Genomic DNA, 25669 nt, shown 5'->3' with positions numbered 1-25669 from the left:
CTTTGATCCTTATAGCACATGTGGTGCCTAGACCATTTTATGGAACATAAGTAAATAACAGTGTTCACAAATGAATATCTGCACTCTGAAAACTGAACTCTGATCATGAAATCCTGCTCCCTAGACTTTCAGAGACACCAGATCCCTAGTTTTATTAGACTTCTAGTTTTAGTTATATAGTTTTTTTAAAAATAGCTTTAGTTACATATAAATTTGACATGTCAATTTATGTGTAAAATGCATTGGATCAATGTCACCGTATCTATCTTGCTCCTCCATTTACCTCAACCGCATTTATCCTCTTGAGTTACCTGCTTCCATTTTTCCCATATGCACATCGAATATTAGGACTGTATTCACACACTATTCCTCCCTCTATTTATCCATCCCCATCTCTTTAACCTCTAACTTTTCCCAGTCAGGACATGTTTTGGCTTTTTAGACTTCGAATTTCAAAATGGTGAAACCTGCACACTGGTTGCCACGCAAGTCTGTAGAGTCACATAGCACTATATTGAACTGCCAACTATTATCTTCCTCACACCAACCTTTCATCCATAGTATATTCATCAGCAGTTCCACCCTCAATATTTGTCACCCTTCAACCAAACTTCTTACTGTTTTCCCTTGTGCCTTAATGTGGGAACCTATCTAAACTTAACTGTAGGGCAGAATGCTTTCATCATCTCTGTAAAGTGCTATCAAAAGCACTCCAATTACTTTCAGATGGGACTTCTCTATACTCACACACTCCATCAGCTAATTCAAGTGGTACCAAATTGAAGTTTTTACAATATTCATTTTGATTTTTTTATGTTACAGAACCTATATATTTATTTCCATTATCTATACTCTATGTATATTAAACTAGAAATTATCATTTATTTCTTTTTTATCTTTATATTTTTCATCAGAATTTAATGATTTGTAGTCTATTTTTTGACAAGGTCTATTTTTTCTTAGCAAGGTAGAAAGAATTGACTATGTGTTTGTGGCAAAGAGTGTGAAGTAACATATTACTGAGTAGGATGTCAACTCAAAGAACATCCTAAAGCAGGCAGAAGATGAGAAGTCGGTAAGATTCATAGTAGAGAATGATTAGTATCACATTTTACTTAAGGCAGAGTCAATAACCTCTTAATTAAGGGCTTATTACCTTTGACCATTTGAGTGTAGAATCTGAACCAAAGCCAAGCATTTCACAAGGGTCAAAAAATAACCTGGCATAAAGAAGAGGAAAAGACAGAAACAGAGACTGGCAGGATATCCCACATAGGATGATGTTCCTTCTGGCCTTTGCTTTATTTTGCTCTTCCCATGTACTTACCTACAGTACTTTGCATCATATGTAACCTTTTCAGAATTACTTTTAACCTTGAACTTTCCTACTTGGATCAAAACATAATCATATTTGTAGTATACGCTGACTTGAATTTAGGAATGTTTCTATTAAGTCTAGGGACACTAAAATTCATTCATCTCACCCTGGTTTCTTCCTAATTCTACAGTTCTTCAAATAAGCATCTAATCTTTCCATTGATTGAGTATTCCTTGTATAACTATAAGGACGGCTTCAGCTTTAATCCTTTCATCAGTCATTCTCTAAGAGGCAAGCTACATTCCCAGAATTTAGCTAAACTTATTTTTTACAATAGTTTTATTTTTGTTGTTGTTGATTCATATTTCAGTCTCTTCTGTTTTTGGTTCATTCTTTCCCTGCAGAATTTTGGCCTCATTCTCATGCACAGGGCACAATGAATGGTTTCTCTTGGAATTTCTTTTAAAATTCTTGTGGTACAAACAATTTCAATAGCAAACCATTTTCATCACGATGAGACAATCCCTCCCTGAAAACAGCATTGGTCTCCACATTGTTCACTCCACTGTCCTGTTTTATTCTTAACAAAACAAGTAAAAATTGCTTGTGGATTACCACAGAAAGGCTTCCTACTTTCTTCTTTGGGGAAAAGTAATTTATGCATTTAGTATGCTTTATTCAAATCTATTACTCAAATTTAAAGAATGACTTAACATTCCTCTTCCAATACTTCATAAAATAATTAATGTACTAACTAACGTACGGTAAATTCCAGGGAGTATTCAAATGGCATGGCTCCTTGGAACAACTAATCTACAGTCTAACAAAATGAATAATACCAGGAAGCTGTAACTTGAGGTGTTGGTGGACATTCATATTTATAGAGAGCTCTAAATGGAGTTTGAAATTGGTCTTACTACAAAGTCTGTTGCTTACCAATTGCCTCTTAGCAATGAAAAGAAAAATCATAATGCTTCTTTATCACCACATAGCCATGTTGATTAGCACTATAATTTAAGATGATAACAGGAGTGTGATGTTAGAGTAGTACTGGCATAGTGTGCTCATTGTGTACACTGTGTGTGGTGTTTAAATGTTATACGAAAGGGAAGAACATTTCAAAGAAATGAACTTAATTTTCAAAGAATGATAATAGGGCATGTGACTACAGGAGAGAGAAAGTGATTCTTAGGGTAACATGAGCAAAGCCCTGATTTCAGGAGTAGATATATATCTTATTCAGTGTGGTAGGAAAGCTTTCTTAGTGGATGTAGAAGGTTCATAATGAGCTTCAGAGAAAGATGCAATGGTCATAGTCTATGACAAATAATGGAAAGTACGGCTGTCCCTGAGTTCTGGGTTAAGGAGTTTTGCTTTGAAAATAATGATAAGCAGTAGTATATGTCTGGAGGTAGCTAGATCAAGTCACTAGTTTAGGAAGACTTGGTGTGTGTGAGTAGAGACAGCTAAGAAGCTGCTGCAGAAATCCAGGTGTTAACTAGGTACTGGTGGCTCACACTTGTGGCTCAGGCTTGTAATCCTAATTACTTAGGAGGTTGAGATCTGAGAATCACAGTTCAAAGCCAGCCCAGGCAGAAAAGCCTCCTTAAGGAGGCTCTTATCTGCAATAAATTACTAAGAAGAAAATGTAAGTGGTGCTGCAGCTCAAGTGGTAGTACACTAGCCTTGAACATAAAGAGGCTCAAGGACAGTGTCCAGACCCTGAGTTCAAGTCCTAAGACTAGCAAAAGAAAAAAAAAAGGAAAGGGAAGAGGGGAGGGGAGGGGAAGGGGAAGGGGAGGGGAGGGGAGGGGAGGGGATGGGAGGGGAGGGGATGGGAGGGGAGGGGAGGAAAGAAGGGAAGGGAAGGGGAGGGAAGGGAAGGGAAGGGAAGGGAAGGGAAGGGAAGGGAAGGGAAGGGAAATCCAGGTGTTAGTGATGGACACCTAAACTACAGGAAAGCCATGAAAATAGAGAAGGAAGGACAAATCAGCACGAGTGCAAGCTGTATGCATTGTTAGCTGACTAGAAGTACAATAGAGAAAAACATCAAAGTCCACACTCAGATTTCTAGCTAACTTGTAAAGGCATTCATCAGAAACAAGAGATTAGGAAAGTTGTCCTGCTTTGTCGAAGATAGAAGCCCATTTATGACATTGCTCTTGGGAAGCTTGAAGACACAGACTGAGGAACATGGTCTCAAGCACAAATTTTGCAGAATGACAGCAATGTATTTATTGTCTTAATCTCACCATTGATTACTGCCATTATAGGGACGAGAACAGTAACTAGTAGCTGGACTAGTTCCTAGGTGGAACTGAACCATAGAAGAACTAAGAAAAGCACTTATTCATTAATTTGCATGCATCTCTACTCACACATCACTTATCCTTTCTCCTTATTTCAAAACAAGAAATTTCCAGACTCACTTTCTTATTCTCTAATTGCTATGTGGGAGTTCATTTTGTGCATAGAATTAGAGTCATCTTCCTGTCTTCTAGTCTATAAAAGCTTCCTAATCTGTCGTTAACCATAGCAAGGACGTTCATTCTACCCTGTGTCCCTTGGGGAATCCTCACACTCTTGGCAATTATGGACAACTCAATCCCCTAATTACTGATATGTACTACATTCTTTGTCAAAAAACATAAATGTTTAAGATAACTGTATTCACTTCAGATACCAATATATCCATTGTAAGTTAACTCTAATAATGTATTGTCATGAAAAATATTATTTATTCCACAAACAAAACATTTAGTAAAGGGTGGGGGATGTAGCTCAAACAGTAATACATGGGAGGCCCAAAGTTCAAAATCCTAACAGTATTAAAAATTAGAAGAATGTCTTTAACTGGACAAGTTTTGTAAATCCATCCTGTATCTGGATGAATAGAACCTAGATGTATTCTCATGTTCTTTCTCATCTTCCTCTGTGTTTAGTCTACTATAATATATAGTTCTGGTTAATGTATATATGTGTTTCAGAAATCCAGCTTCACAAAGAGATGCCATTGGAAAAAATATGTATTCTAAAAGAAATTCATCCGCATTTTTTATAATAATAACATCACAAAGGTTATAGTGATTCAAGGTAAAGAGATTGATAATGAAATCCTCTGTTTTACTTAAGTTTGTTTTTAATTTTTTAATTGTTCTTGTTTGTTTTGAGACAGAGTCTTACTATGGACCCTAGACTGGCATGTGTTAGGATTATAGTCATCCCTACTGTACTCAGCTTGATTTTTATATAGGGTAAATATAGGGCTACATAAAGGTTATAATAAAGGTGTATCCTAATTCCCAAACAGAGAAAACAGCATTTTCTCTACTTCTAAGCAGAAGTCTCTGTTGTTTCATAGTGCCTTTTCCAAAAGCAAAAGAAATTCTAACTCTCCCCTATTTCAGATAATTTGTGATTCCTTTACACTCTTGATGTACTTTTTTTTACGTGGAACTACAGACTGTTATTATTGACAACAAATTCTGTTGTTGAAGTGAAAGAATAACTCCATTTTTGAGGAAATGTCCAACAAATACTAAAGTCTACATAACCATAGTTAATCTCTTGGTTGGACTTTTAATTAAAATTGGTATTTCATGAAAAGCACAATAGATTGATTCACGATGCAAATAACTGCACATGTACTTTTCCTAAAGACATGGCCAGGCTCCAGTGTATAGCACAGATGGTTTTTAATGTGTTCCTTCCCTTCCCTCTTCATGACAGAGCATTAGGAAGATATCAACTGCAGAGCCTAGCATTAGTCTGAAGGCAGTGACTCCTGCCTGTAATCCTAGCTACTAAGGAGACTGAGAACTCAAGGATCATGGTTCCAAGTAGCATGGACAGAAAAGTCTGAGAGACTTCACAATCTCCAATTTAATTAACCAGTAAAATGATGGACTTGAGGCACAGCTCAAAAGGTAGTTTGTCAGCCATGAGCAAAAGAGATGAGCTAAATCACATGGCCCTGACTTCAATCTCTAGTACCAGTACACAGAAAAAGAACTGAACTTTAATAAAATCACTAAGAGCTGCTAAGGTGGTTCAGTGGTAGAGTGCTTGCCTTGCATGCATGAGGCCCTGGGTTCGATTCCTCAGCACCACATAAGCAAAAAGAAAAAAGCCGGAAGTGGCACTGTGGCTCAAGTGGTAGAGTGCTAGCCTTGAGCTGAAGAGCTGAGGGACAGCACCCAGATTACCAATTAAAGATATTATGAGAATCTTAAAAAGTAAAGGAAGAATTTTAAAATGCACAGCATGCTCTCACATCGTTTTATTCATGAGAAGAAATCCAAGGATAACTTACATTCTAAACCAAAAATCATTCAGAAGGGGTATGGGAACAGAGATGGCTAGTAGTTGTGTGATAAGAAGGAGTTTGAGGAGAATTGGAACCTAATTTTAGACATGTTAAAAATTTTGAGGACTTTTAAATCTTCTGGAGACATGTTTGCCAGTCACCACCAATCTATATGTCTAACCAATAAACAGAAAACCAACAAACAAAAAAAAGGAAATGGGTTATCTAAACTTAGCCTCTGAATTTGTCTAAAATATTTACTAAACATTTACTGATCTTACATTCTATATTAGTAAAGTTGGTCTATTAAAACTCATTTGAATAATGTCCCATCACTCAAGGCTTACACTGTAATGTGTTTCTGGCAAAGTACATTGATGGCTTGAATTAAATTACAAGACAGTTTTGCTGTTACAGAAGCTAATAGTAAAGAACAAAAATGGGCCAAGTTGTCAAATCAGCTTCCAATGTGTCTTGCAGTGGTCGGTTTTTCCTATAACTTGGAAGGAAAGAATATAATGTGTTACCAATCATAAGTGAACTGAGCAATAGGCCAAGACCTGTAGGTCAATGCAGAAGGTCATAGCATTCTCCTGAGAGTCAGCAGGGGGTGTCACGTCACCACTCTCCTACTCATCTTTCAGTCAGCAACTCTAATTGCAGAAGAGCTCTTTAACCAAATTGTTCAGGTTGAAGCTCACACACGCACCTGTGACTTCACTTGGATTCTTCCTTTTACTTAATGTTTCATTCTGATTGCCCTGCCTACATTACAGGAAGTTTATAGAGCATGAATATATTGCCATGGAGGTATATTTTAAACTATCAGCTTATAGTTTACAAATGTGGACACGTTTATTACTGTCAAAATAACCCAAGCTTTTCAAAAGAAATAGAAAAATACCAGCTCAAGGAAAATTCTACAATTTCTCATATAACATACAGCATCACACAGTGTAATCACACAGACAAGAATTTTCTCTATAAGATTCAAATCATAAGATAGGGAATATAGTTTGTACTATACACATGTATGTTTTGTTTGACATGTAAAAAGTTATAAAGGCTCATACTGCCATAGCAAGTGAAACCAAGATTCTCCAGGTCTAAGAGGTAGAGGGCAGGTATTCAGGGGAGAACATTAGTTTTTTTTTTTCTTTTTAACTATTAAAAAAAAACTAAAAAAAAAACACTAGGCATCAGTAGCTTATGCCTGCAATTCTAGCCAGTCAGGAGGCTGAGATCTGAGAATCACAGTTCAAAGCCAGCCTGGGCAGGAAAGTAGATGAAACTCTTATTTCTAATTAACCACCATAAAGCTGGAAGTGGAGCTGTAGCTCAAATGGTAGAGCAATAGGAATAAAAAGCTCAGGGACAGAGTGAGGTAGGAGGAGAAAATAAAAGAGCTTAAAATTCTGTCTAGGACAAATCTAAAAGAAGCTAAGCTTTAATTTTGATGTTTTCAATCTATGAAAATAAAAGATTGCAAGATTATTAACAGTAAGTGCTTATTGGAGTTTCAAGGACAGTTGTAGATTAAAAATAAAAAGCTCACATAGTGAACTACTGATGTTCAATTCTAGGAATGTAAATATTTCAGAGTAAAAATTTCATTGGCAGGGAGCACTGCTAGTTCATGCCTAAAGTCAAGAGACTTTGATCTGAGAATAGCAGTTCAAAGCCAATCTAGACAGGAACATCCATGAAACTCTTGCCTCCAATTAAGTTCCCCAAAAGCCAGAAACAGAGCTGTGACTCAAGTAGTAAAGCTCTAGCCTAGAGCCAAAAAGCTGAGGGACAGCACCCAGGACCCTAAGTTCAAGCCCCAAGACTGGAAAAAAAATGTAATTCACTATTAAAACTGTTCCATGTAGCTACACGGGCTGTGGGTTTAGGTATTCAAGAAACCCTAGTGTGAATCACCTTGTGTGCCCTTCAGAAAATGACTATGCGTAATAACTATGTCCTGCCTTGAACAAGAAGTTGGAATAACATGGAATAGCTCATTAGGTTTCTGAATACTCCACTCAGCACTTCAAAGTGGTTAAAGAGTAACACCAGGATTATTTCTCTTTCCTCAAAAGGAAGTATTTAAACTTCAATATCCGGTTTGGGGATTGAGAGCTTTGACCCTCTGAAGACTAAAACTCCATTCACTCAGAATAATTGTAACAATGCTACAGTCCCTTGTCCTGTATCTGGTATCCAATGTAGTTTCCAAAATGCTTCTATTTATAGACTATTTTATGGGGAAAAAACCCCTGGGTTTATTATTTTCAAGTGTATTTCATGATGCATCAAGAATCAATAACTTCTGATACTCATTATTTATACTATGTGTTAAATAGTGTTATAAAAGAAGAACCAGATGCAAGCCAATTTTCTCTCTCAGAAGTAATGATAAACAACCACAAACAACACTGTCTAATTTGAGTCCTGGACTTTTGTATTTAAGGACAGTCTAACCTTGTCTTCATTCTTATGCCCTCTTTCTTAATAACATCATTTTGTCCTTCCTGCTAGCTAGTTCACATTTTCTAATATCTAATCCTAATTCTAAACAAAAATAGGGTAGAAATTAGGCAAATAGAGGAGAGATTTCATTAGTAGACCTCTTGACTTCTATGAGACACCAATTGAACATGCAGATGGCTCCATGTATGAAAAGGTAATGATAAGGGAAAAAGAGAAGAATGTAAGCAAAGTAGATTGAGTGAAATCAAACAGTAACCCAAAATTAAGGGAAAGAGATCCAAAGTCAACTCTTATTCTAAAACCCTCTCCTTCCTCTGTGTCTCTCTGAACAATCTCATTGTCTGCTTTTTTAGGCATATAGAACTGTATTCCCAGTAAGAAGTACTTACTGGGCTGTTTGATGGCAACGGGGAGAAAGAAAAAGAGAAGAGAATCTGTAAGAATAAGGAAATAAAATCTATAAAACTTGGCAGTTGCATATAGGGTAGGTAGAAAAGAAATCTCTAAAATAGTGTCTTAGTTAAACTGATTTCTAGGTAAATTTCTACATACTGCAGTACCTGAGTTATATTAACTGTTCAAAAAGAATGGTTAGAAAATGGGGCAAAAAAGAATTATGATGTTATCTATTGAGATTTTGAGTAGTTAAAAGAATCTCCAATTTGTAGGAAGTCTCTGGCTTTATTAGAAGAGGGTACAAAACTTGTTCAAACACTTTGGACAGCAGTATGGAGGTTCCTCAAAAGACTCTACGTAGAGCTCCCCTATGACGCACCTTTGGGCATTTACCCAAACAATCACAAACAAGGCTATACTAAAGCTACCAGCACAACTATGTTTGTTGCAGCATTATTTACCATAGCTAAGATATGGAACCAACCCAGATGCCCCTCAGTAGGTGAATGGATCAAGAAAATGTGGCATATATAAACAATGGAATTCTATGCCTCCATCAGAAAGAATGACATTGCCCCATTTTTTAGGAACTGGGAAGATCTGGGAAAAAATTATCTTAAGTGAAATAAGCCAGGCTCAAAGAATCATAGGTCTCATGGTTTCCCTTATTTGCAATAACTAGTATACACTTAGGACAAGAAGAAAAGGTAAAAAGCTATGTACATATGACAGTATAAGATGCTGTTAAGTGAAATGAACCCCAAGATAGGGACACAAGGGTTTTTTTTCTTTCTTGCTATTGTTTTTAATGTATTTAAAATGTACTATATGATTTTTTGTTTCTCTTGTATGTTCTTCCCCCATGGTATAACACCTGTTTTCACTGTATTTGATATCGGTGCCCTGCATCTTGTATATACATTTTTTTAATTTGGGGAGTGGAAGGGAAATAACAAAATGCTGAAATAAGAATACAGGTTGACCCATTGTAACAATGAGATGTACAAGACACTATGTTGAAAACAAACTTTACAACTTGGGAGGAGGAGGGAGGAGTTGGGGAAGTGAGGAGAGAAGGGATAGTAGGAGAAAAACAAAGGAGGAGGTAACAATGCTCAATAGGAAATGTATTCATTACCTTATTCATGTAACTGTAACCCCTCTGTATACTATTTTTTACAATAAAAAAACAAAAGAAGAGAGTACAAGCCTACTAAAAGAAACAATGCACAATATTAAATCTCTGAACTCATGTTAACCTTGAAGGTTTCATTAATTTTCACTTCTCAGAAAACAATATTAACAGTGGACCAGAATATCATGGATTGCAAATTTCCTACATGTCAGGAATAGGGAGTGTCATTTACTCTATATCCTTTCTGGGTGCACACTAGGAGACAATATGCCTTTGTACCACTAGCTAAGTTAGAACAAAGCAAGTCTTACTAATCTGTACTACCCCTGAACACAGTCTCTAAAGAACCCTAAAGGATATAGCTGATGCTGTAACCTTAGGCAAGACTGGGTTGGTTTGTTCAGTAACTACTGCCATCATTTAAAATGTCTGTAATGCTTAAAAGCAGTATAACCAATAACACCAGATTATTTTTTGTTTATTCAATAGACTATTCTACTTCATCATTGCTCTGAATGTGTTAGAAGTGTTTCTCACATCACTAATTCAGGACTAAATTGACACCTAAAGTATACATGTTATTAACTTTAAAAATAAAAACTATCATTATTACAGGCAGATCTAAGGATCGCAATTCAAAGCCAGCCAGGGCAGGAAAGTCTGTGAGACTCTTATCTCCAATTAACTACCAGAAAACCAGAAGTAGCGCTGTGGCTCACGTGGTAGAGCACTAGCCTTGAGCTGAAGAACTGAGGGAAAATGCTCAGGCTCAGAGTTCAATCCCACAACCAACAAAACAAAAACAAAAATAATAGAATCAAATTGTCCTGTGTTTTTAAGATGGGAAACATATCTTACCCCAAATAATTTATAAAGTCATCCTTGAAAAATATTCAGAGTTGAGCTTTGTTTATCGATTGCAGTAAGAGTAAGGCTTAAGGTACTGGAGTATTGAAAAATGCTTAAAAGACCCATGAGGAGTTTTCTGTAGGAGAAATGGACAGGCATGTTTCCTCAGGCTGCTGACCCATTTCTTGTTTCTCCTCATTCATGATGTTGCCTTTTCTTACCTGGTTTCCCCAACATTGCAACACATCCTGTTTTACCCTCTCCTATTCACACAAGTCTCACTCAAATTCCTTTAGTCACCATAAGTTATATGTAAAGATTTGGGTTTCAGTAAGTTACTCTAGAAACATGGACATGGAGAAACAGAAACTTTAGAACATAAAAAGGAGAACTGAATTAAAGGAAGATTTAACTTCACCTGATAAAACCAAACATTGGCAGAATAAGATCTTCCAAGCAAATGGACACTGAAAAGATCTTGGAGTAACTATACTTATATCTGAAAAAGAAGACTTCAAATCAAAATAAGTTAGACTAGACAAGAAGGTCACTTCACAGTAACAGAGGCAACTTTTCCTCAAGACTAAACAAAAATTTTTAACATTTATGCACAAAATGATAGTTCTGTCATGTTAGTAGTATCTAAATAAACACTGCTGGACTTAAAAGGACACACAGACACCAACACAATGCTAGTAGAAGACTTCAGCATCCTACATTCAACCATGGAAAGTCATTGGAACAAGAAAATCCACAAAACTTCCTCAGATTTAAATGATATCGTAGACCAAATGGACTGGACAAACATTCAGAGAATATTTCATCTGGCAGCTGCACAATACACATCCTTGTCAACTGTCCATGGAATTTTAACCCAAAGCCATCATATTCTAGAATATAAAGCAAACCCTAGCAAATATCAGAAAAAGAAAATAATGCCCTGTATTACATCACATCATAATGAAACAAAACTAAGGCTGAATAGAAAAAAATAACTACAGACAATATACATACACATGGAAACCAAACACAAGTTATTGAACGACAAATGTGTCATTGAGGAAATAAGAATGGAAACCCAAAAGTTCCTAGTATGTATTAAAAATGAAAACACAACCTACCAAAACCATTGGGAATACAGCAAAGACAGCCCTAAGAAAAGTTTATAGCCGTAAATGCCTACATCAGAGACCTCATGGATAGGTTTGACTTCTTTCTGCCCTGTTTGGTCTCTTTCCTTTTAAACATGATCTATTTGGATGAAGGTGCTAGGGAGAAGAGTGAACAGAGGGGATGAAAGAAGCTGAATATGTTAAATATGATCAAATGTTTTATGTAATGTGTGATGATGGAATAATGAAGTTTGATGAGACTGATCTGGGATGAAAGAGGGAGGGTGAAGGAAAGGATAGGAATAAAAGTTCAAGTAACAGTTTCATACTAGCAGGATAGAAGTTTAAAAACAATAAGGGGAAATACATAACCTTTATTTACACTTTCTGAGGAAATAGAAACTTCAGTATAGAAAAATGAAGTAATAATGGTGGCCTTCCAAGTATTGTTTTAGTGAAAGGTTTGAAGGCTAGGTGTAGGTTACAGAGGGTAAAAAATCCTGTCTCTTAAATGCTCAACCTCTCTAGCCATAAAAAAAAATGCAAATCCAAAAAACATTGAAATTCCACCTTCCCCCAGTTACAATGCTATAATCAAGAACTCTGACTGGGCACTGGTGGCTCACACCTGTAATCCTAGCTACTCATGAGGCTGAGATCTGAGGATCGCGGTTCAAAGCCAACCTGGGCAGGAAAGTCCGTGAAACTGTTACCTCCAATAAACCACCAGAAAAACCGGAAGTGGCGCTGTAGCTCAAGTGGTAGAGTGCTAGCCTTGAGCTGAAGAGCTGAGGGACAGCGCTCAGGTCCAGAGTTCAAGCCCCACAACCGACAAAAAAAAAAAAAAAAAAAAAAAAAAAGAAAGAAAGAAAAGAAAAGAAAAGAAAAGAACTCTAATAACAACAGATGCTGGGGGGATGTGACCAGAAGGGAATCCTACTGCATTGTTGGTGGAAGTGTAAACTTGTTCAACCACTTTGGAAAGTAGTATGGAGGTTCCTCAAAAGACTCCACATAGAGCTCCCCTATGACCCAGCAAATGATCACAAACAAAGCCATACTAAAGCTATCAGCACAACTATGTTTATTGCAGCATTATTTACCATAGCTAAGATAAGGAACTAACCCAGATGCCCCTCAAGAAAATATGATATAGATAGATAGATAGATAGATAGATAGATAGATAGATAGATAGATAGATAGATAGATAGATAGATATGTTTATATGAATTCTATGCCTCCATCAGAAAGAATGGCATTGCCTCATTTATTAGGAAATGGAAAGACTTGGAAAAAAATATATTAAGTGAAATAAGCCAGGCCCAAATAAACATAGATGCCATGGTTTCCCTTATTTGCAATAACTGGTACAGGTGTAGGACAAGCAGAAAAGGTAAAAAAAAGTCTAGGTACATATGACCATATAAGATGATGTTAAGTGAAATGAACCCCAAGATAGGGACACAAGTGGAGTTTCCTTTCTTGCTATTGTTTCTAATGTATTTATAATGTACCGTGTGATTTTTTTTTGTTTCTTTGCAAGTTCTTCCCTTTGGTATAACACCTGTTTTCACTGTATTTGATGTAGGTGCCCCCCCATCTTGTATATACACTTCTCTAATTCAGGGAGGGGAAAGGAAAAAACAAAATGCTGAAATAAGGACACAGGTTGACCCATTGTAACAATGAGATGTACAAAACACTATGTTGAAAACTAACTTTACAACTTTGGCAGGGGTAGGGAAGGTAGGGGAAAACAAAGGAGGAGGCAACAATGCTCAATAGGAAATGCACTCATTACTTTGCTCATGTAACTGTAACCTTTCTGCACAATATTTTAACAAAAAAATACAAAAAAAAGAAATTCTGTGTCTTAGCTCCTGGTACATTTCAAGGAGACAGTTACCAACCTGTATGAACAAAAACTTCCCAGGTCCCTTAGATGTGAAAAACGAATCTAGAAATTGAAGTAATGTATACAGTATAAAATAAAAGAGCCCTGTCACACAGTTAATATTAAAGGCCAACAGAACACTAGCCTAATATCTCGTGACTAAATCAAAGTTTGGCTTCTGAGATTGATGTTGTGGAGCTTCCTACTGTCAAACACTGTCAAGAGTTCCATCTGTGATTCCAAATGTTATCATGTGAATGAGTTATGATTTCCTATTCAACTCCCACAGAGGCTATGGGCTGATAATCATTTGAAAGGGACTATTTCTTCCCAAGAGACTTAGAAGTTAGCAAAGATGAATAAATTAAGCCAATGTTTACTGATGTTGTAGAAACCTGAAAGTAAGCTGAGCCTAGTAAATGGGAAGACTTAACCATGAGCCTTAAGGGTAGCAGCACCAATTAGGTTCCTGACTTATGTGGGCTATTGAATGTTCTTATTTTGCTTTATTTGAGAAGTTCTGATTGTTTGCTCAAGGGTCTATGTCCTATTTATAATTATGACATTTCTTGAATAAATAGGAACCTTTGTAACTCAACAAAAAGTTTATAAAACAAGAGAACGGTGTAGTAGAACAGAACCAAATCGAAATGCACCTGAAAGCTGGGTGCCAGTGGCTCATGCCTATAATACTAACTATTCAAGAGGCTGAGTTCTGAGGATCACGGTTCAAAGCCAGTCCAGGCACAAAAATCTGTGAGACTCTTATCTTTAATAAACCACTCAGGAAACTGGAAGTGGTGCTGTGGCTCAAGGGGTAGAGCGCTAGCCTTGAGCTGAGGAGCTGAGGGACAGCACCCAGGCCCAGAGTTCAAGCCCCATGACCGACAAAAGAACACACAGAGTGATATGTAGTTTTGAGACAAGAGAAGCATTTGTGTAATCCAGTTGGTAATGGCAACTTGCCTTGGAGAACAATACGGTACAGAAGGGACTTGGCCAAATCACAGATCCCATCTGGAGGTAGAAACTGCTTTTCAGTTGCTGCTAATTGCTGCAATATCACAATGGAGTTCTGACATCAGGAATCTGGAAAAGCCAGAAATTCAGGTAACACTGTGAGATATCTTGATTATTTTTAAGTTGCTGACAAGTAAATAAAACATTAAATCACAAGCTGAATAAAGAGCATATGGCTCAGCTTTGGCCCCTGTGTTGCCACCATAGATCCATATTAGACAGTCACTACCAGAGTATATAGCCATTCAGGAATGCTAGAGCTGCTGGGAGCTGGACATGGTGTGGGTATGGACCCACCATCATCACTCCCTGGTACAAGCTGGACACTGATCATAGATGATTTGTACATACTACTATAAATGCATCTCAGAATATTTAAAATGTAGTGTGTTACTTTATAAATCATGTACCAGTAAAGAATTATATATATAAATATTTATAATTAAAAACATAAATCCTGAAATTGATTGTAAAAAGTCAAATAACCTAATTTATAAGTGAACAATGGAGTTCAACAGAAATTCATCCAGGAAAATATTGCAAATGACCAAGTAGCTAGGAAAAATGCAAGTGTGATAATGACATACTGGTTTGCACAAAATAAGATGATCCAAAATGATTGACAATAGCAAATGTAAAAGTACAGAGAAATTGGCACCTTCATACTCTCCTGCTAAATCTTAAAAATGGTACAGTCACTTGGAAAGCAGTTTGGCAGTTCTTCTACATGTTGAACATCAAATTACAATATGGCCTAACTAGTTCACCTTAGTTTCATGTAAGAACAGCAAAACTGTGTACACCAGACCTGTGCACAAATATTTACAGGCACATTATCTGTACAACAAAATGCTCATTGGATGATAAATGGATAAATAAGATATGGTATATCTATAAAATGCAATGTGCTTTGGTAATAAAAAGTATCTACACATGCTACAATATAGAGGAATCCTGGCAATAGTATGTTGAGTGAAAGAAGTCTGTTATAAAAAAGACCATATAACATATGATTTCAATTTTATTAAATGTCCATGTAAACCTTAAAGGAGAATCCACAAAGACCAAAATTGGGTTAGTAATTACCAGAGGCTGAGGAATGGAAGACAAGGGAGACTGACTACTAATAGGTATGGAGTTTCTTTTACAGGTGCTTAAAATGCTCTACAGCTGGGTTGTTATAATGGTTGTCCATGTCTCAGAATTCAATGAAACCACCAAAGCAAACACCTTAGTTGAATAAATTGTATGATAAAAGAATCATGTCATGATAAAAATTGTATAAGAATAAGTACAATGTATCAGTAAACACCAAGTTTAGAATATGTCTAAAACATGAGAGAAACCCAGCTTAGGTAAAGGAGAAGAGGAAAAACTTTATGGGAGAAATATTGTTACCTTCCATAATATGTCAGCACATTGAGAGTGAGTTTCATCAAGCTTTGGCTGCCCAGTTACATGAATATTAAAAAATAAAATTTGTATTTGGTTTTCAATGGAAAATATGTTACAGAACTCTCAAGAATATAAATCCTAAGAGATTAAGCTTCAAGCAAATCCAGTCTCCACTGCCAGATTGCTAACAAAGGTCATTAGTGCAGTTCAGCTACACCTGAGTTTATTTAATGACGTATTTCCGCACCTACCCCCTCTTCAGATGTACAAGAACAAGAATTGCCAGAAGTTAAGAACCCTTAAAACAATATTTTATTCTTCCAGGCTGCTGAGTGACTATATGTTAGGACCCACTTCGTTTATCTGGTTTTTGAGTGTGTAACCAAAATAACTCAGGTCTCCAAATGTTTGCTCACGTACTCAAAATAGAAACAATAGTGGAAATCATGTATAAACAGAAAATGCTTCCTGAAAACTGAGTCTCAAGCTTTTGCTGCCACATTTAAAATTCCCTGATAAGAATTAGATGTTTCTTCTATAGAATTGTCTGTCTGTGTACCTCAACTGTAACAAGAAATTTTCAGGTTCCTTGCTTGCTTTCTATATATCTATATAGCCTCTAACTATAACAATCATGTCAATATTAGCCTAGTGTACAATTTCTTTGGGAGTCTTAAATAGATGTCTAATGTTCTTCTTGCAGTCAAAATAATTTTAGCAATGTATGACACATTCATGCTGTCTATCTCAAAGGCACATCAAAAGCTTCCAGGTAGATGTTGCAGCAGATTTCCCCATTCTGCCATCCCCCAATTTTCTTTCAGGAAATAAGCCTGCATTCTTTTGTTTACCTCCAACTTCTGATTTCATGAGACCTGAAATCTCTGAAATGAGAAGAATGATGCTGGTAACTGTCAGTACTTGCTCTTCCTCAGACTAATGACTTGGTAAGATATTTTGATAGAAACTCCAAGCATCGGCCAGTTTAGATTCAGTCTCTGACTTATTTTGACCAAGACACAATTGAAAGCATGTAGCTGAAAATGATGTCTACCAAGGGAGCAGGTGCTCTTAGTGTTATAGATTTCCTGAAAGACAAATTGATCCTGGATAACTTGGAGTTGAGACTTTGACACTTTGACTGGATTAGAGAAAGTTCCACTTGAAAAGCTAGAATTATTACTATGTCTGATTCAAACCACTGGGAGAAAATTGTTCAGCTCCATGTTTGGCCACCCCCCTTAACAATTTTTGTTTGTTTGTTTGTTTTCTGGATACAGGATGTAGATCCTGTCAGTCAGATACTCGTATGTAGAAAAGGAACAGAGTCTTTAACCATCTCAGAGATGCTGGGAGCACTGATGGGAAGACTGCCTAGAACCTATATTCTTGCCAATTCTATTCACACAAAGAAATGTGACCCCCCTGAGAAACAGTTCCCATTAGTTATTGTTTCAAAACTTTCTATCTTCTTGAGCTACTGATCTCCCCATCTAAAACAATTTCAAATAAAATGTTAAAAAGTGTCAAACTGCAATGGCCTAATAAAACTTTAAAAAGTTAAACAACTTCAAGAAGATGAGATGACAGCCAAACATACACTGAGAAAAATATGTGCAAAAGACATAGCCAATAAATACACCAATATTGTTTTTAATTCTTAAAAATCAAGCATAGAAAGTGAAACTTTTAGATCTCCTTAACCATGGCACCAGTGGCTTATGCTTGTAATATTAGCTACTGATGAGGCTGAGATCAGGAAGATTGAGTTCTGAAGACAGCCTGTGCAGTAAAGTCTATGTGGCTCTATGTCCAATCAATCAGTAAAAATACCAGGTTGGAGGTGTGGCTCAGGTGGTAGAGTACCAATCATTAGCAAGAAAGCTGAGTGAGAGCACCAGAACCTGAGCTCAAGACCCAGTACCCTTACCTTACTCATGTAACTGTGACCCCTCTGTACAGTATTTTTACAATAAAAAACATATTTTAAAAAAAGACTTAGGACCACACACAAAAAAATCAGTTACTTCTTCTTTCATTCAGGTATGTCAAATTATATAGTGTGTGTGTGTGTGTGTGTGTGTGTGTGTGTGTTTCATGTTTAGGTGAAACTCTAAATTCTACACATGTAAACACAAGACACATACACACATGCAGCCAAAATGAAAAGGAAGAACTAGAGTTGTAACTCAAGTGGTAGGGTACTAACCGTAAATACAAATGCTGAGGGTCAGCACCCAGACCCTGAGTTCAAGCCCAGGACCAGCACAAAAAAAGTAAATAAATCAAATTACAATAGTTTCCCAGGAATTAATGGAATAAGTTAAATTAAATATTTGGATTTTATTCTTATAGATAATATGTATAAAAGAAAAAAAACACCAGAGTGACTCAGATGAAGATACACATTTTACACATAATTGGACATAGTAGATTGAATCCAACATGCATGGCTATTTGAAGGCAATAATTTTTAAAAGAAAAAAGATAAGGGTAAATATAACCATAGCACAAATATAACTGTCAAAGTGAAAGTAGGCATACAACACACAGAATGAAAGACTGTTTTCTATCTCCTTGCTGATTTTGTTGTCGCCTCTTTGCTTCTTCAAATGCTAAGTGAGATGTTTTGAAATCTATCACTATGGCTGAAGATCTTCCTGTTCTCTCTATATAATATTGACATAGTTTTATCTGTTTTGAAGTTACAATTTTACTTGCATACTGTTAAGATTTCCTGGTAAGTTAACCAAGGACAGTCATTATGATTATAATAAAATGAACTTAAATCTCTAGTAATCTTTTTACTTAATACTTTTTCTGATTTGGGGTCAATATGGCTATAAACTATGTTTTAATTATCATTTACATTACAGAAAATTGCTCAGAAAATGTTCTAAAAATAAATATATAAGAACTATTTAATTTACTTTAAAATAAACTACTGAACTGGGTGCCAGTGATTCAGGTCTGTAATCCTAACTACAGAGGAGGCTGAGATTTGGAGGACTGAAATTCAAAGCCAACTTGGACTGAAAAGTCTACTAGACTCCACTTCCAAAATACCAGGCAAAAACAAGGCAGAAAATTGGTAGAGTGGAGCTGAGCAACCCCAAGGCCTGCAGTTAAGCATCAGCACCATAAATAAATACATTAATAGATAAATAAATAACTTCTGAAAAAGTGATACTCATGTTTTTTCATATGGAACAATGTTCACAGTTCATTAATGTACAGTTTACCCAGTAAAATGAATATCATGTTTCCATATGGATAGGAAGTGTTATATAAATGTATGTGTTTGTGTGTAGATATGTTTCCATGGTGTGTATGTGTGTGTATGTGTGTGGGTGTATGTACATTTGCTGATTGTGTGCATACATTCTGGTATAAAAATATACATACTCAGCTTTTTCTTAGGGATGTAGTGCCCAAGTCGCAGGACCCCCACCAAGAAGACCACCGAGAGTCAGATGTTCCGAAATGCAAAAGCAAGGTTTTATTTAGACAGGCTTCAGCTTGGGCCTCATCCTACTCCGACACAGTGGAGCCTAGGAAGAGAGCCCGAGCTAAAGAATTGCAGGGCTTATAAAGGCAAACAACCAGGTGTTTGGATACCACCACATGTTGCTCTGCTAGCTGTAATAATTGGTGGTCTAGTTTTGCTCACAGGATTTGCTTATCTTAGGTTTACTTTAACCTTTCAATAGTTTGAACAAGCAACAAATGGGTCACTGCCTCAAAAATAGAGTTAACCCTTCATTCCCCCCTTGACTTATGGTCCTGAGACACAATCTTGTGGCTCCTGCCCAAAACTAAGCTCCAACAGCTCTCGATCTTGAACCAGTATAGTCCCTCTCTGATCTTAGCCATGCTGTCTTTTACTGTTAAACAACACTTTTCTCCTAGGGCAGCACAAAATTCCTCTTGTTGTACTGAGCAGTGCCCAGGAGTTCTGCAAATGATAATTGCAACAATACCAATAATAATCAGTCCATTTTTCTCTTCTTGAGGCATACTCGGAGTGGTTGGGTAAGATGCTTGGAGACTTCCCATGTTTCCCCACGTTTGTCCAGGGTAAAGGGGTCAACTGGTCTGGTGTGAGAGCAGTGGATCCAAGCAGCAATGCCATCCACCTTGAGGGCAGTGGGTATAGCCAGTAGCACTATGTAAGGTCCCTTCCACCATGGTTCCAGAGATCTCAAGTTGTGCCTTCGAACAAGCACCTAGTCCCTTTTGAGATTAAGGTCGATCAATTGTCCCACCGGATGGTGGATGGGAAGCCATACCTGGGTAGGATTTCTTCCAGGATCTTCTTAGCCACAATGTTTGCGGTCTCATACTACGTTGGGTAGGCAACCCATCCTGAAAAGGTGTCTACAAAAACTTCAGCCATATTGTAGTCCCATTGTTGGTCGGGTCTCAGGAAAATAGGCAGCAATCTGGGCAGGATCCGTGATGGGTGCTCCTGTGGGGCCAGGGATATGTTTCTGGGCTGCCTTTTGGATATGGTCTCTCATTTCAGTGGTTAAAAAAAAAAAAAACCTATAAAAGCTGACTACAATCATCCCAAGTGGGCTGGTGAGTAAAGAAAATAGTTTCAAGCAAACAAATTAAAGCCTGCTGTTTCTCAGAAAAGGGGGCATTTTGGGTGAACCAATTGTATAGATAAATGGTAGAAAATGGCCAATATTGGAATTGCTGTTGACCATCCGCATTCACAGGACGTATGGTGCATAAAGGAAAAACAGCTGCATTAGAAGGGGGGCTGATCCCACGGCATTGTCGAGACGGTTTGGTTGGTCCCTCAGAAACTTTAGGGGCAGGTGCCGAGGGCTCGGCTGCTGGTTCTCTAGCTCCCTGCTCCTCTTGATCATTCTCAGCCTCTGCAGAAGGAACCTGGGAAGGGGAGTATGGGGGAGGAAACATTTCTTCTTCCAAGTTATTTCCCTGAAAAATCGGGGGTACAATTTCTTTTCCTCTTTCTTAGTTTCTTTTTGTAAGTCTAGGAGGCTAGATGGAGTGTTGCCCATGGTTTCCAGTCCCGTCAGTTATACAGTCCAAAAAACAATAAACAGTAGTAGACAAACAAAACACCCAGTTCCTCCAGGTTTGTTGTGCAAGTGTGTCTGCTTCAACAACCCTTTACACAATACTAATCAGAGCGGCCGTCCTCACAAAGGAAAAACGAAAGTAAAACAGACAGATGAATGACAGGACAAGACAAATTACAAGAGAAATTAACAGAGACAAATTGACAGCACTATTTTCTTACCTTCAGAGTCTGAGGTTTTAGGGATCTTTGGGGGATCCCGGATGAGCCCCCACTAGTATGTAGTGTCCAAGTCACAGGACCCCACCAAGAAGACCACCTAGAGTCAAACGTTCTGAAATGCAAAAGCAAGGTTTTATTTAGACGGGCTGCAGCTCTGGCCTCATCCTACACTCCAACACAGCAGAGCCTAGGAGGAGAGCCCCGAGCTAAACATTTGCAGGGCTTATAAAGGCAAACAACCAGGTGTTTGGATTACCACCACGTGTTGCTCTGCTAGCTGAGATAATTGGTGATCTAGGTTTGCTCACAGGATTTGCTTATCTTAGGTTTACTTTAACCTTTCAATAGTTTAAACAAGCAACAAGTGTCTTTCAGTCCAACATGTAAAAACTCAAGGACACTGGGCTTCAGGTAAAAACAGAAGAACCAATTCCAATTTTCCTTCTTTTCTAAGAACAGCAACTTGATCTTCTAAAAGGCAGGGATCAGTTCAGGAACTGGAGAACTTTATCTGATTTTCTTATCAGAATATTTGTACCATTACTCTAGTATTATGTAATTAGACAGGAAATTGCTAGTACCAAAAACTGACACCTTGGAAGCTAAGTCCTTCGAAGTTATATTTCTAAAAGATATTCTTGAAAGGTAAGTAGGAATGCTTCCTCCTAGCCTACCATAAAAAGGTAGTAATTGTTAAAATTGTTAAAAATTGTTTAAAGTTTTCAACATAGTGTCTTGGGGGAGGAGGAAAGAGGTGGTGAGGTGGGGGGAACAGATGGTAGGAGTAAAACAAAAGAAGAGATAACAATGCTCGATAGGAAATGTACTCATTACCTGACCCATGTAACTGTAACCCCTCTGTACAGTACTTTTACAATAAAGAATATGTATAAAAATTGTTGAAAGTTAATTGTTTAAAAATCCTTAATAGGAAATTTTCCCTTAGTGTTACACCCAAGGGTAGCCAGGTAAAATGAGTATATTTATAAAATAATAATTAGGTGATATTCTTCATATTGCTTCAAGAATCTATAAATAAATACCTATAAATGGGACAATTTGCTTGTGGATGGTGAAGCAGATCCACACAGATGCATGAAGAAAAATGACCACATACAAAAACACTAGCTTCTTTGGGAAAAACAACAACAGAAAAACAAACAAACAAATTCAGTTTTTAGGCTTGCCATATACTTTCTTCTGAAGAAATTAATAATCTTCAAACTGATGTGGCCATCTATCTTCCTCTAGCTCAAAAAGTATGAAATCTACAGATAGCCACCATTTTGAATCTTTAGCTTTGATTTCCTTCATGAACTATTTCTCTCTTTTTCTATTTCTTCATGTGTGAACGCTGCTATACTAAATTAACTCCTTGCTAAAACTTTCACCTTGTGAGACTCTCATGTTTTTCATGTATGAATCTCAGGAACCTCAGGTTTATTATGGAAACTGGGACAGTGCACTTCCAGGTACCTTCTAAATAAAGTAGCTTTTCTAGAAACTCTGCCTGTGGCCTGCTATTCACAGAATAACACAATGTAGCACAAAGGGCCAACACAAAAGACCAAAGGAAAGAAGAGCCATGTTTTGATCAAACCAGCATCAGCATGGAAGTAGGATTATGGCACACCCTAAACATTAAGAAAAATGAATCAACTCCCCATATATGCACAAATCCTTGACTTTTGTTCTATGAAGAGAAAATATTTCCTTTCTCTTTTCCAAAGGTACCATCCAAATAGTTCCCCTAGAAAATTTGCACTTAATTTCTTTAATTACAATCAATAATGTTTCACCCTCTGTGCTTACTGCTGATATAGACTAACATAATAAAAGAGTTTTCAAATAAGCTAAGTCTAGCAGACAAAGTCTCCATCATGACTTGCATCACTCAAACCATGCCATCAGTAGTTTTATCTTTTATTAATTCTTAAATTTGCCTAAGTTGCTATGTGTGTCACAGGAAACAACTAATTCATAGTATGGTCGGTTGCTTACATTTATAAATTCACATAATAAACAGAGCAGAAAATGATTGTAAATTATGAATTCTGTATATGGTAGATAGACCTGCAAGCAGACATACATAAGAAAGATGCATACATACATACATACACACATACATACATACATACATACATACATACATACATACATACATACATAGAAAGAAATGTGATGCTTAATTGTGGTCATGTCTAGTAGCGATACCCATAACAGATGCAACATTGTTTGACTTTCTGAGAAAAATAGTCTTGCCACATACTAGAAAGTAATACTAATAAGGCTGAGAGAGTAGCCCAAAGAATGGAGTACTTGTGGAACAATGGCAAGGACAATGGTTCAAACTCCAGTAACAGAAAGAACAAAATAAAGGAAGGAAGGAGAGAAGGAAGGAAGGAAGAAAGAAAATATTACTAACAAAGATGACAAAAATTTAAAAAGCAGGTGAGTCAAAGCTGGGGCATGGTTGTGATTCCAGTATCTGACAGGACACACAGAGTTGCTCTCTACAGGATGAGGTCTGACTCCACAGTTGAGCAAAGGAGACTAAGGTGTTAGGATTATGCTGTTAGGTTTCACTGCATAGTGCCTTTATCACTTGAAAACTGCCACAAGTAAGAATACAATAGGATCCCATTATCAACAGTGAAGTGAGAGGGGGCGCCAAGTCCACAGCAAGAGAAAAATTACCCCCGCGCTTGTGGCTAGGAGTGGCTCACTCCTTGCTACTCAGTAGGCTGAGATCCAAGGATCATGGTTTGAAGCCAGCAGGAGCAAGAACATCCGTGCAACAGTTATTTCCAATTAATCACAGAAAAAGCCAGAAGTAGCACTATAACTCAAGAATGGAATGTTAGCCTTGAGCAAAAAGTGCTCAGGGACAGTACCCTGGCCCAGAGTTCAAGTTAAGAAGAGAGTGTTGCCCAGAATGCTAAGGAGCAGACTCTTTAAAAGTCTTTTATTTAAAACCCTATAAAGCTTTAAATCATTTTTAAACACATTTTTTTACTTTGGAGGTTATTTTAATATTTTAATAATAATTTCAAAAATTTGATGACAACTCTATAAGGCAACAGTATCAAAATAGGCTTCATTGGCTTCATCTGATATAGAAATGATACTTCATAAAAATTTAAGAACGGGATGAGGCATGTCTTCTATTTTACTACTTCACAAAGTTGCGTTCTCTACCATGCAAAGAAGTCATGTGAGTTTACAGCAAGATGTTGGCAAATCAAGATATCGTAAGTGAAGAAGGCCCTCACCAAGAACTAAACTTTGATCTTCCTGAGTGGCTGGGATTGCAGGCTGTACTTGTATTGCTCAGCCTCTACAATTGAGAAATAGATTTATTATTTCCTAAATAAACCCAACCCCAAATATTACAATCTATTCATAAATAGCTCCTGACTTACAGAAGCTTTTGAGTTTTCAACTTTATGGTTGGGAAAAGATAGTACACGCTTAGTAGAAACCGTATTTCCAACTTGGTTCTTTTTCCAGGGTGGAGATATGTTGGAGGATGCTCCCTTGTGATGCAGGCAGCTCCTTCAGCCATTGGATTACTGAAGAGAACCACCAGTGTTTTGTGGTATTCTGTCTTGTTAAGCTATGATGGTCAGGAGACAAGGTATATTAAATGAATTTTCAAATTAAAATGTTTCCAAGTTATCATATGCTTATCAAGATATAAGTCCAGCATAAAGAAGGACTGTCTCCTTTTTCATCCCCATAGACAGAGAGAGTGAGTATACATACCCACTCTTCATACCTACGCATCCACCCAGTACGTCGCAAAACACTGGAAAAGGAAAAAACACCAGATTTCCAGCAGTTTCATTAGCACTAGAAAGCAGCAACCGATACTTTGTGTTTCCAAGGAACAAAGTAGCAAATTCAAGAGCAGGATAATCTTGGTCCTTAGAAGCGTGGACTTGACTACTAATTCTTGGACAAGTTTACTCTATGGGCAATGCCAGTTCAGTCTTTAGTGTCCTTGTAACTTAGTGTTGTGTCTTACAACTGTCATCCCAACTGCTTAGGAGGCAGAGATCAAGAGAATCACAATTAAGGCCAATTAGGACAAGAAATATAAGATCTTATGTAAAAAATTTCTAAAAGCAGAATGGGTTAGGAGGATGAAGCTGGCAGAAGTGGCAAAGGCTTGAGTTGAAACCCCATAACCATCCAAAAACATAGATTCATTTTGTATGTGGATGCCAGTCCTGAGGCTTGAACTCAGAAAGATCCCTGAGCTTTATTGCTCAAAGCTAGCTCTCTACCACTTGAATAATAGACCTACTTCTGGCTTCTTTTGGTAGTTAGATAAGAGTCTCAGGACTTTCTTGCTGGGCTAGCTGTGAACCACTATCCTCAGATCTTAGCATCTAGGCATGAGCCATGGGCACTTAAGAAAAATAACTTTCTCCTGCTTCTCTTGACTCAGAGGAAGTTTAATTATTTTAAATAGAATTTAATAAATGTCA

At 37.2% G+C, this 25669-nt stretch overlaps 1 protein-coding gene across 1 annotated transcript in view; it reads right to left on the bottom strand.

The window, feature by feature from the left end:
* The window catches only part of Pla2g4a (phospholipase A2 group IVA), a 176432-nt gene extending 155087 nt beyond the window's left edge, over window positions 1-21345 (bottom strand). Inside the window, exons 1-2 of the mRNA XM_070034248.1 lie at window positions 21177-21345; window positions 14453-14575 (exon numbers count right to left, since the gene is read on the bottom strand). The gene's annotated coding sequence lies outside the window, so the exon portion shown is untranslated. The remainder of the gene's footprint in view (window positions 1-14452; window positions 14576-21176) is intronic.
* Between the last annotated feature and the right edge of the window lie 4324 nt (window positions 21346-25669).

This window comes from Dipodomys merriami, unplaced genomic scaffold, assembly GCF_024711535.1.
Source record: "Dipodomys merriami isolate MVZ:Mamm:240054 unplaced genomic scaffold, mDipMer1.0.p SCAF_24, whole genome shotgun sequence".
NCBI lineage: Eukaryota > Metazoa > Chordata > Mammalia > Rodentia > Heteromyidae > Dipodomys > Dipodomys merriami.
The sequence above is the reverse complement of the archived record's forward strand: the minus strand, read 5'-3'. Positions and strand labels throughout refer to the sequence as shown.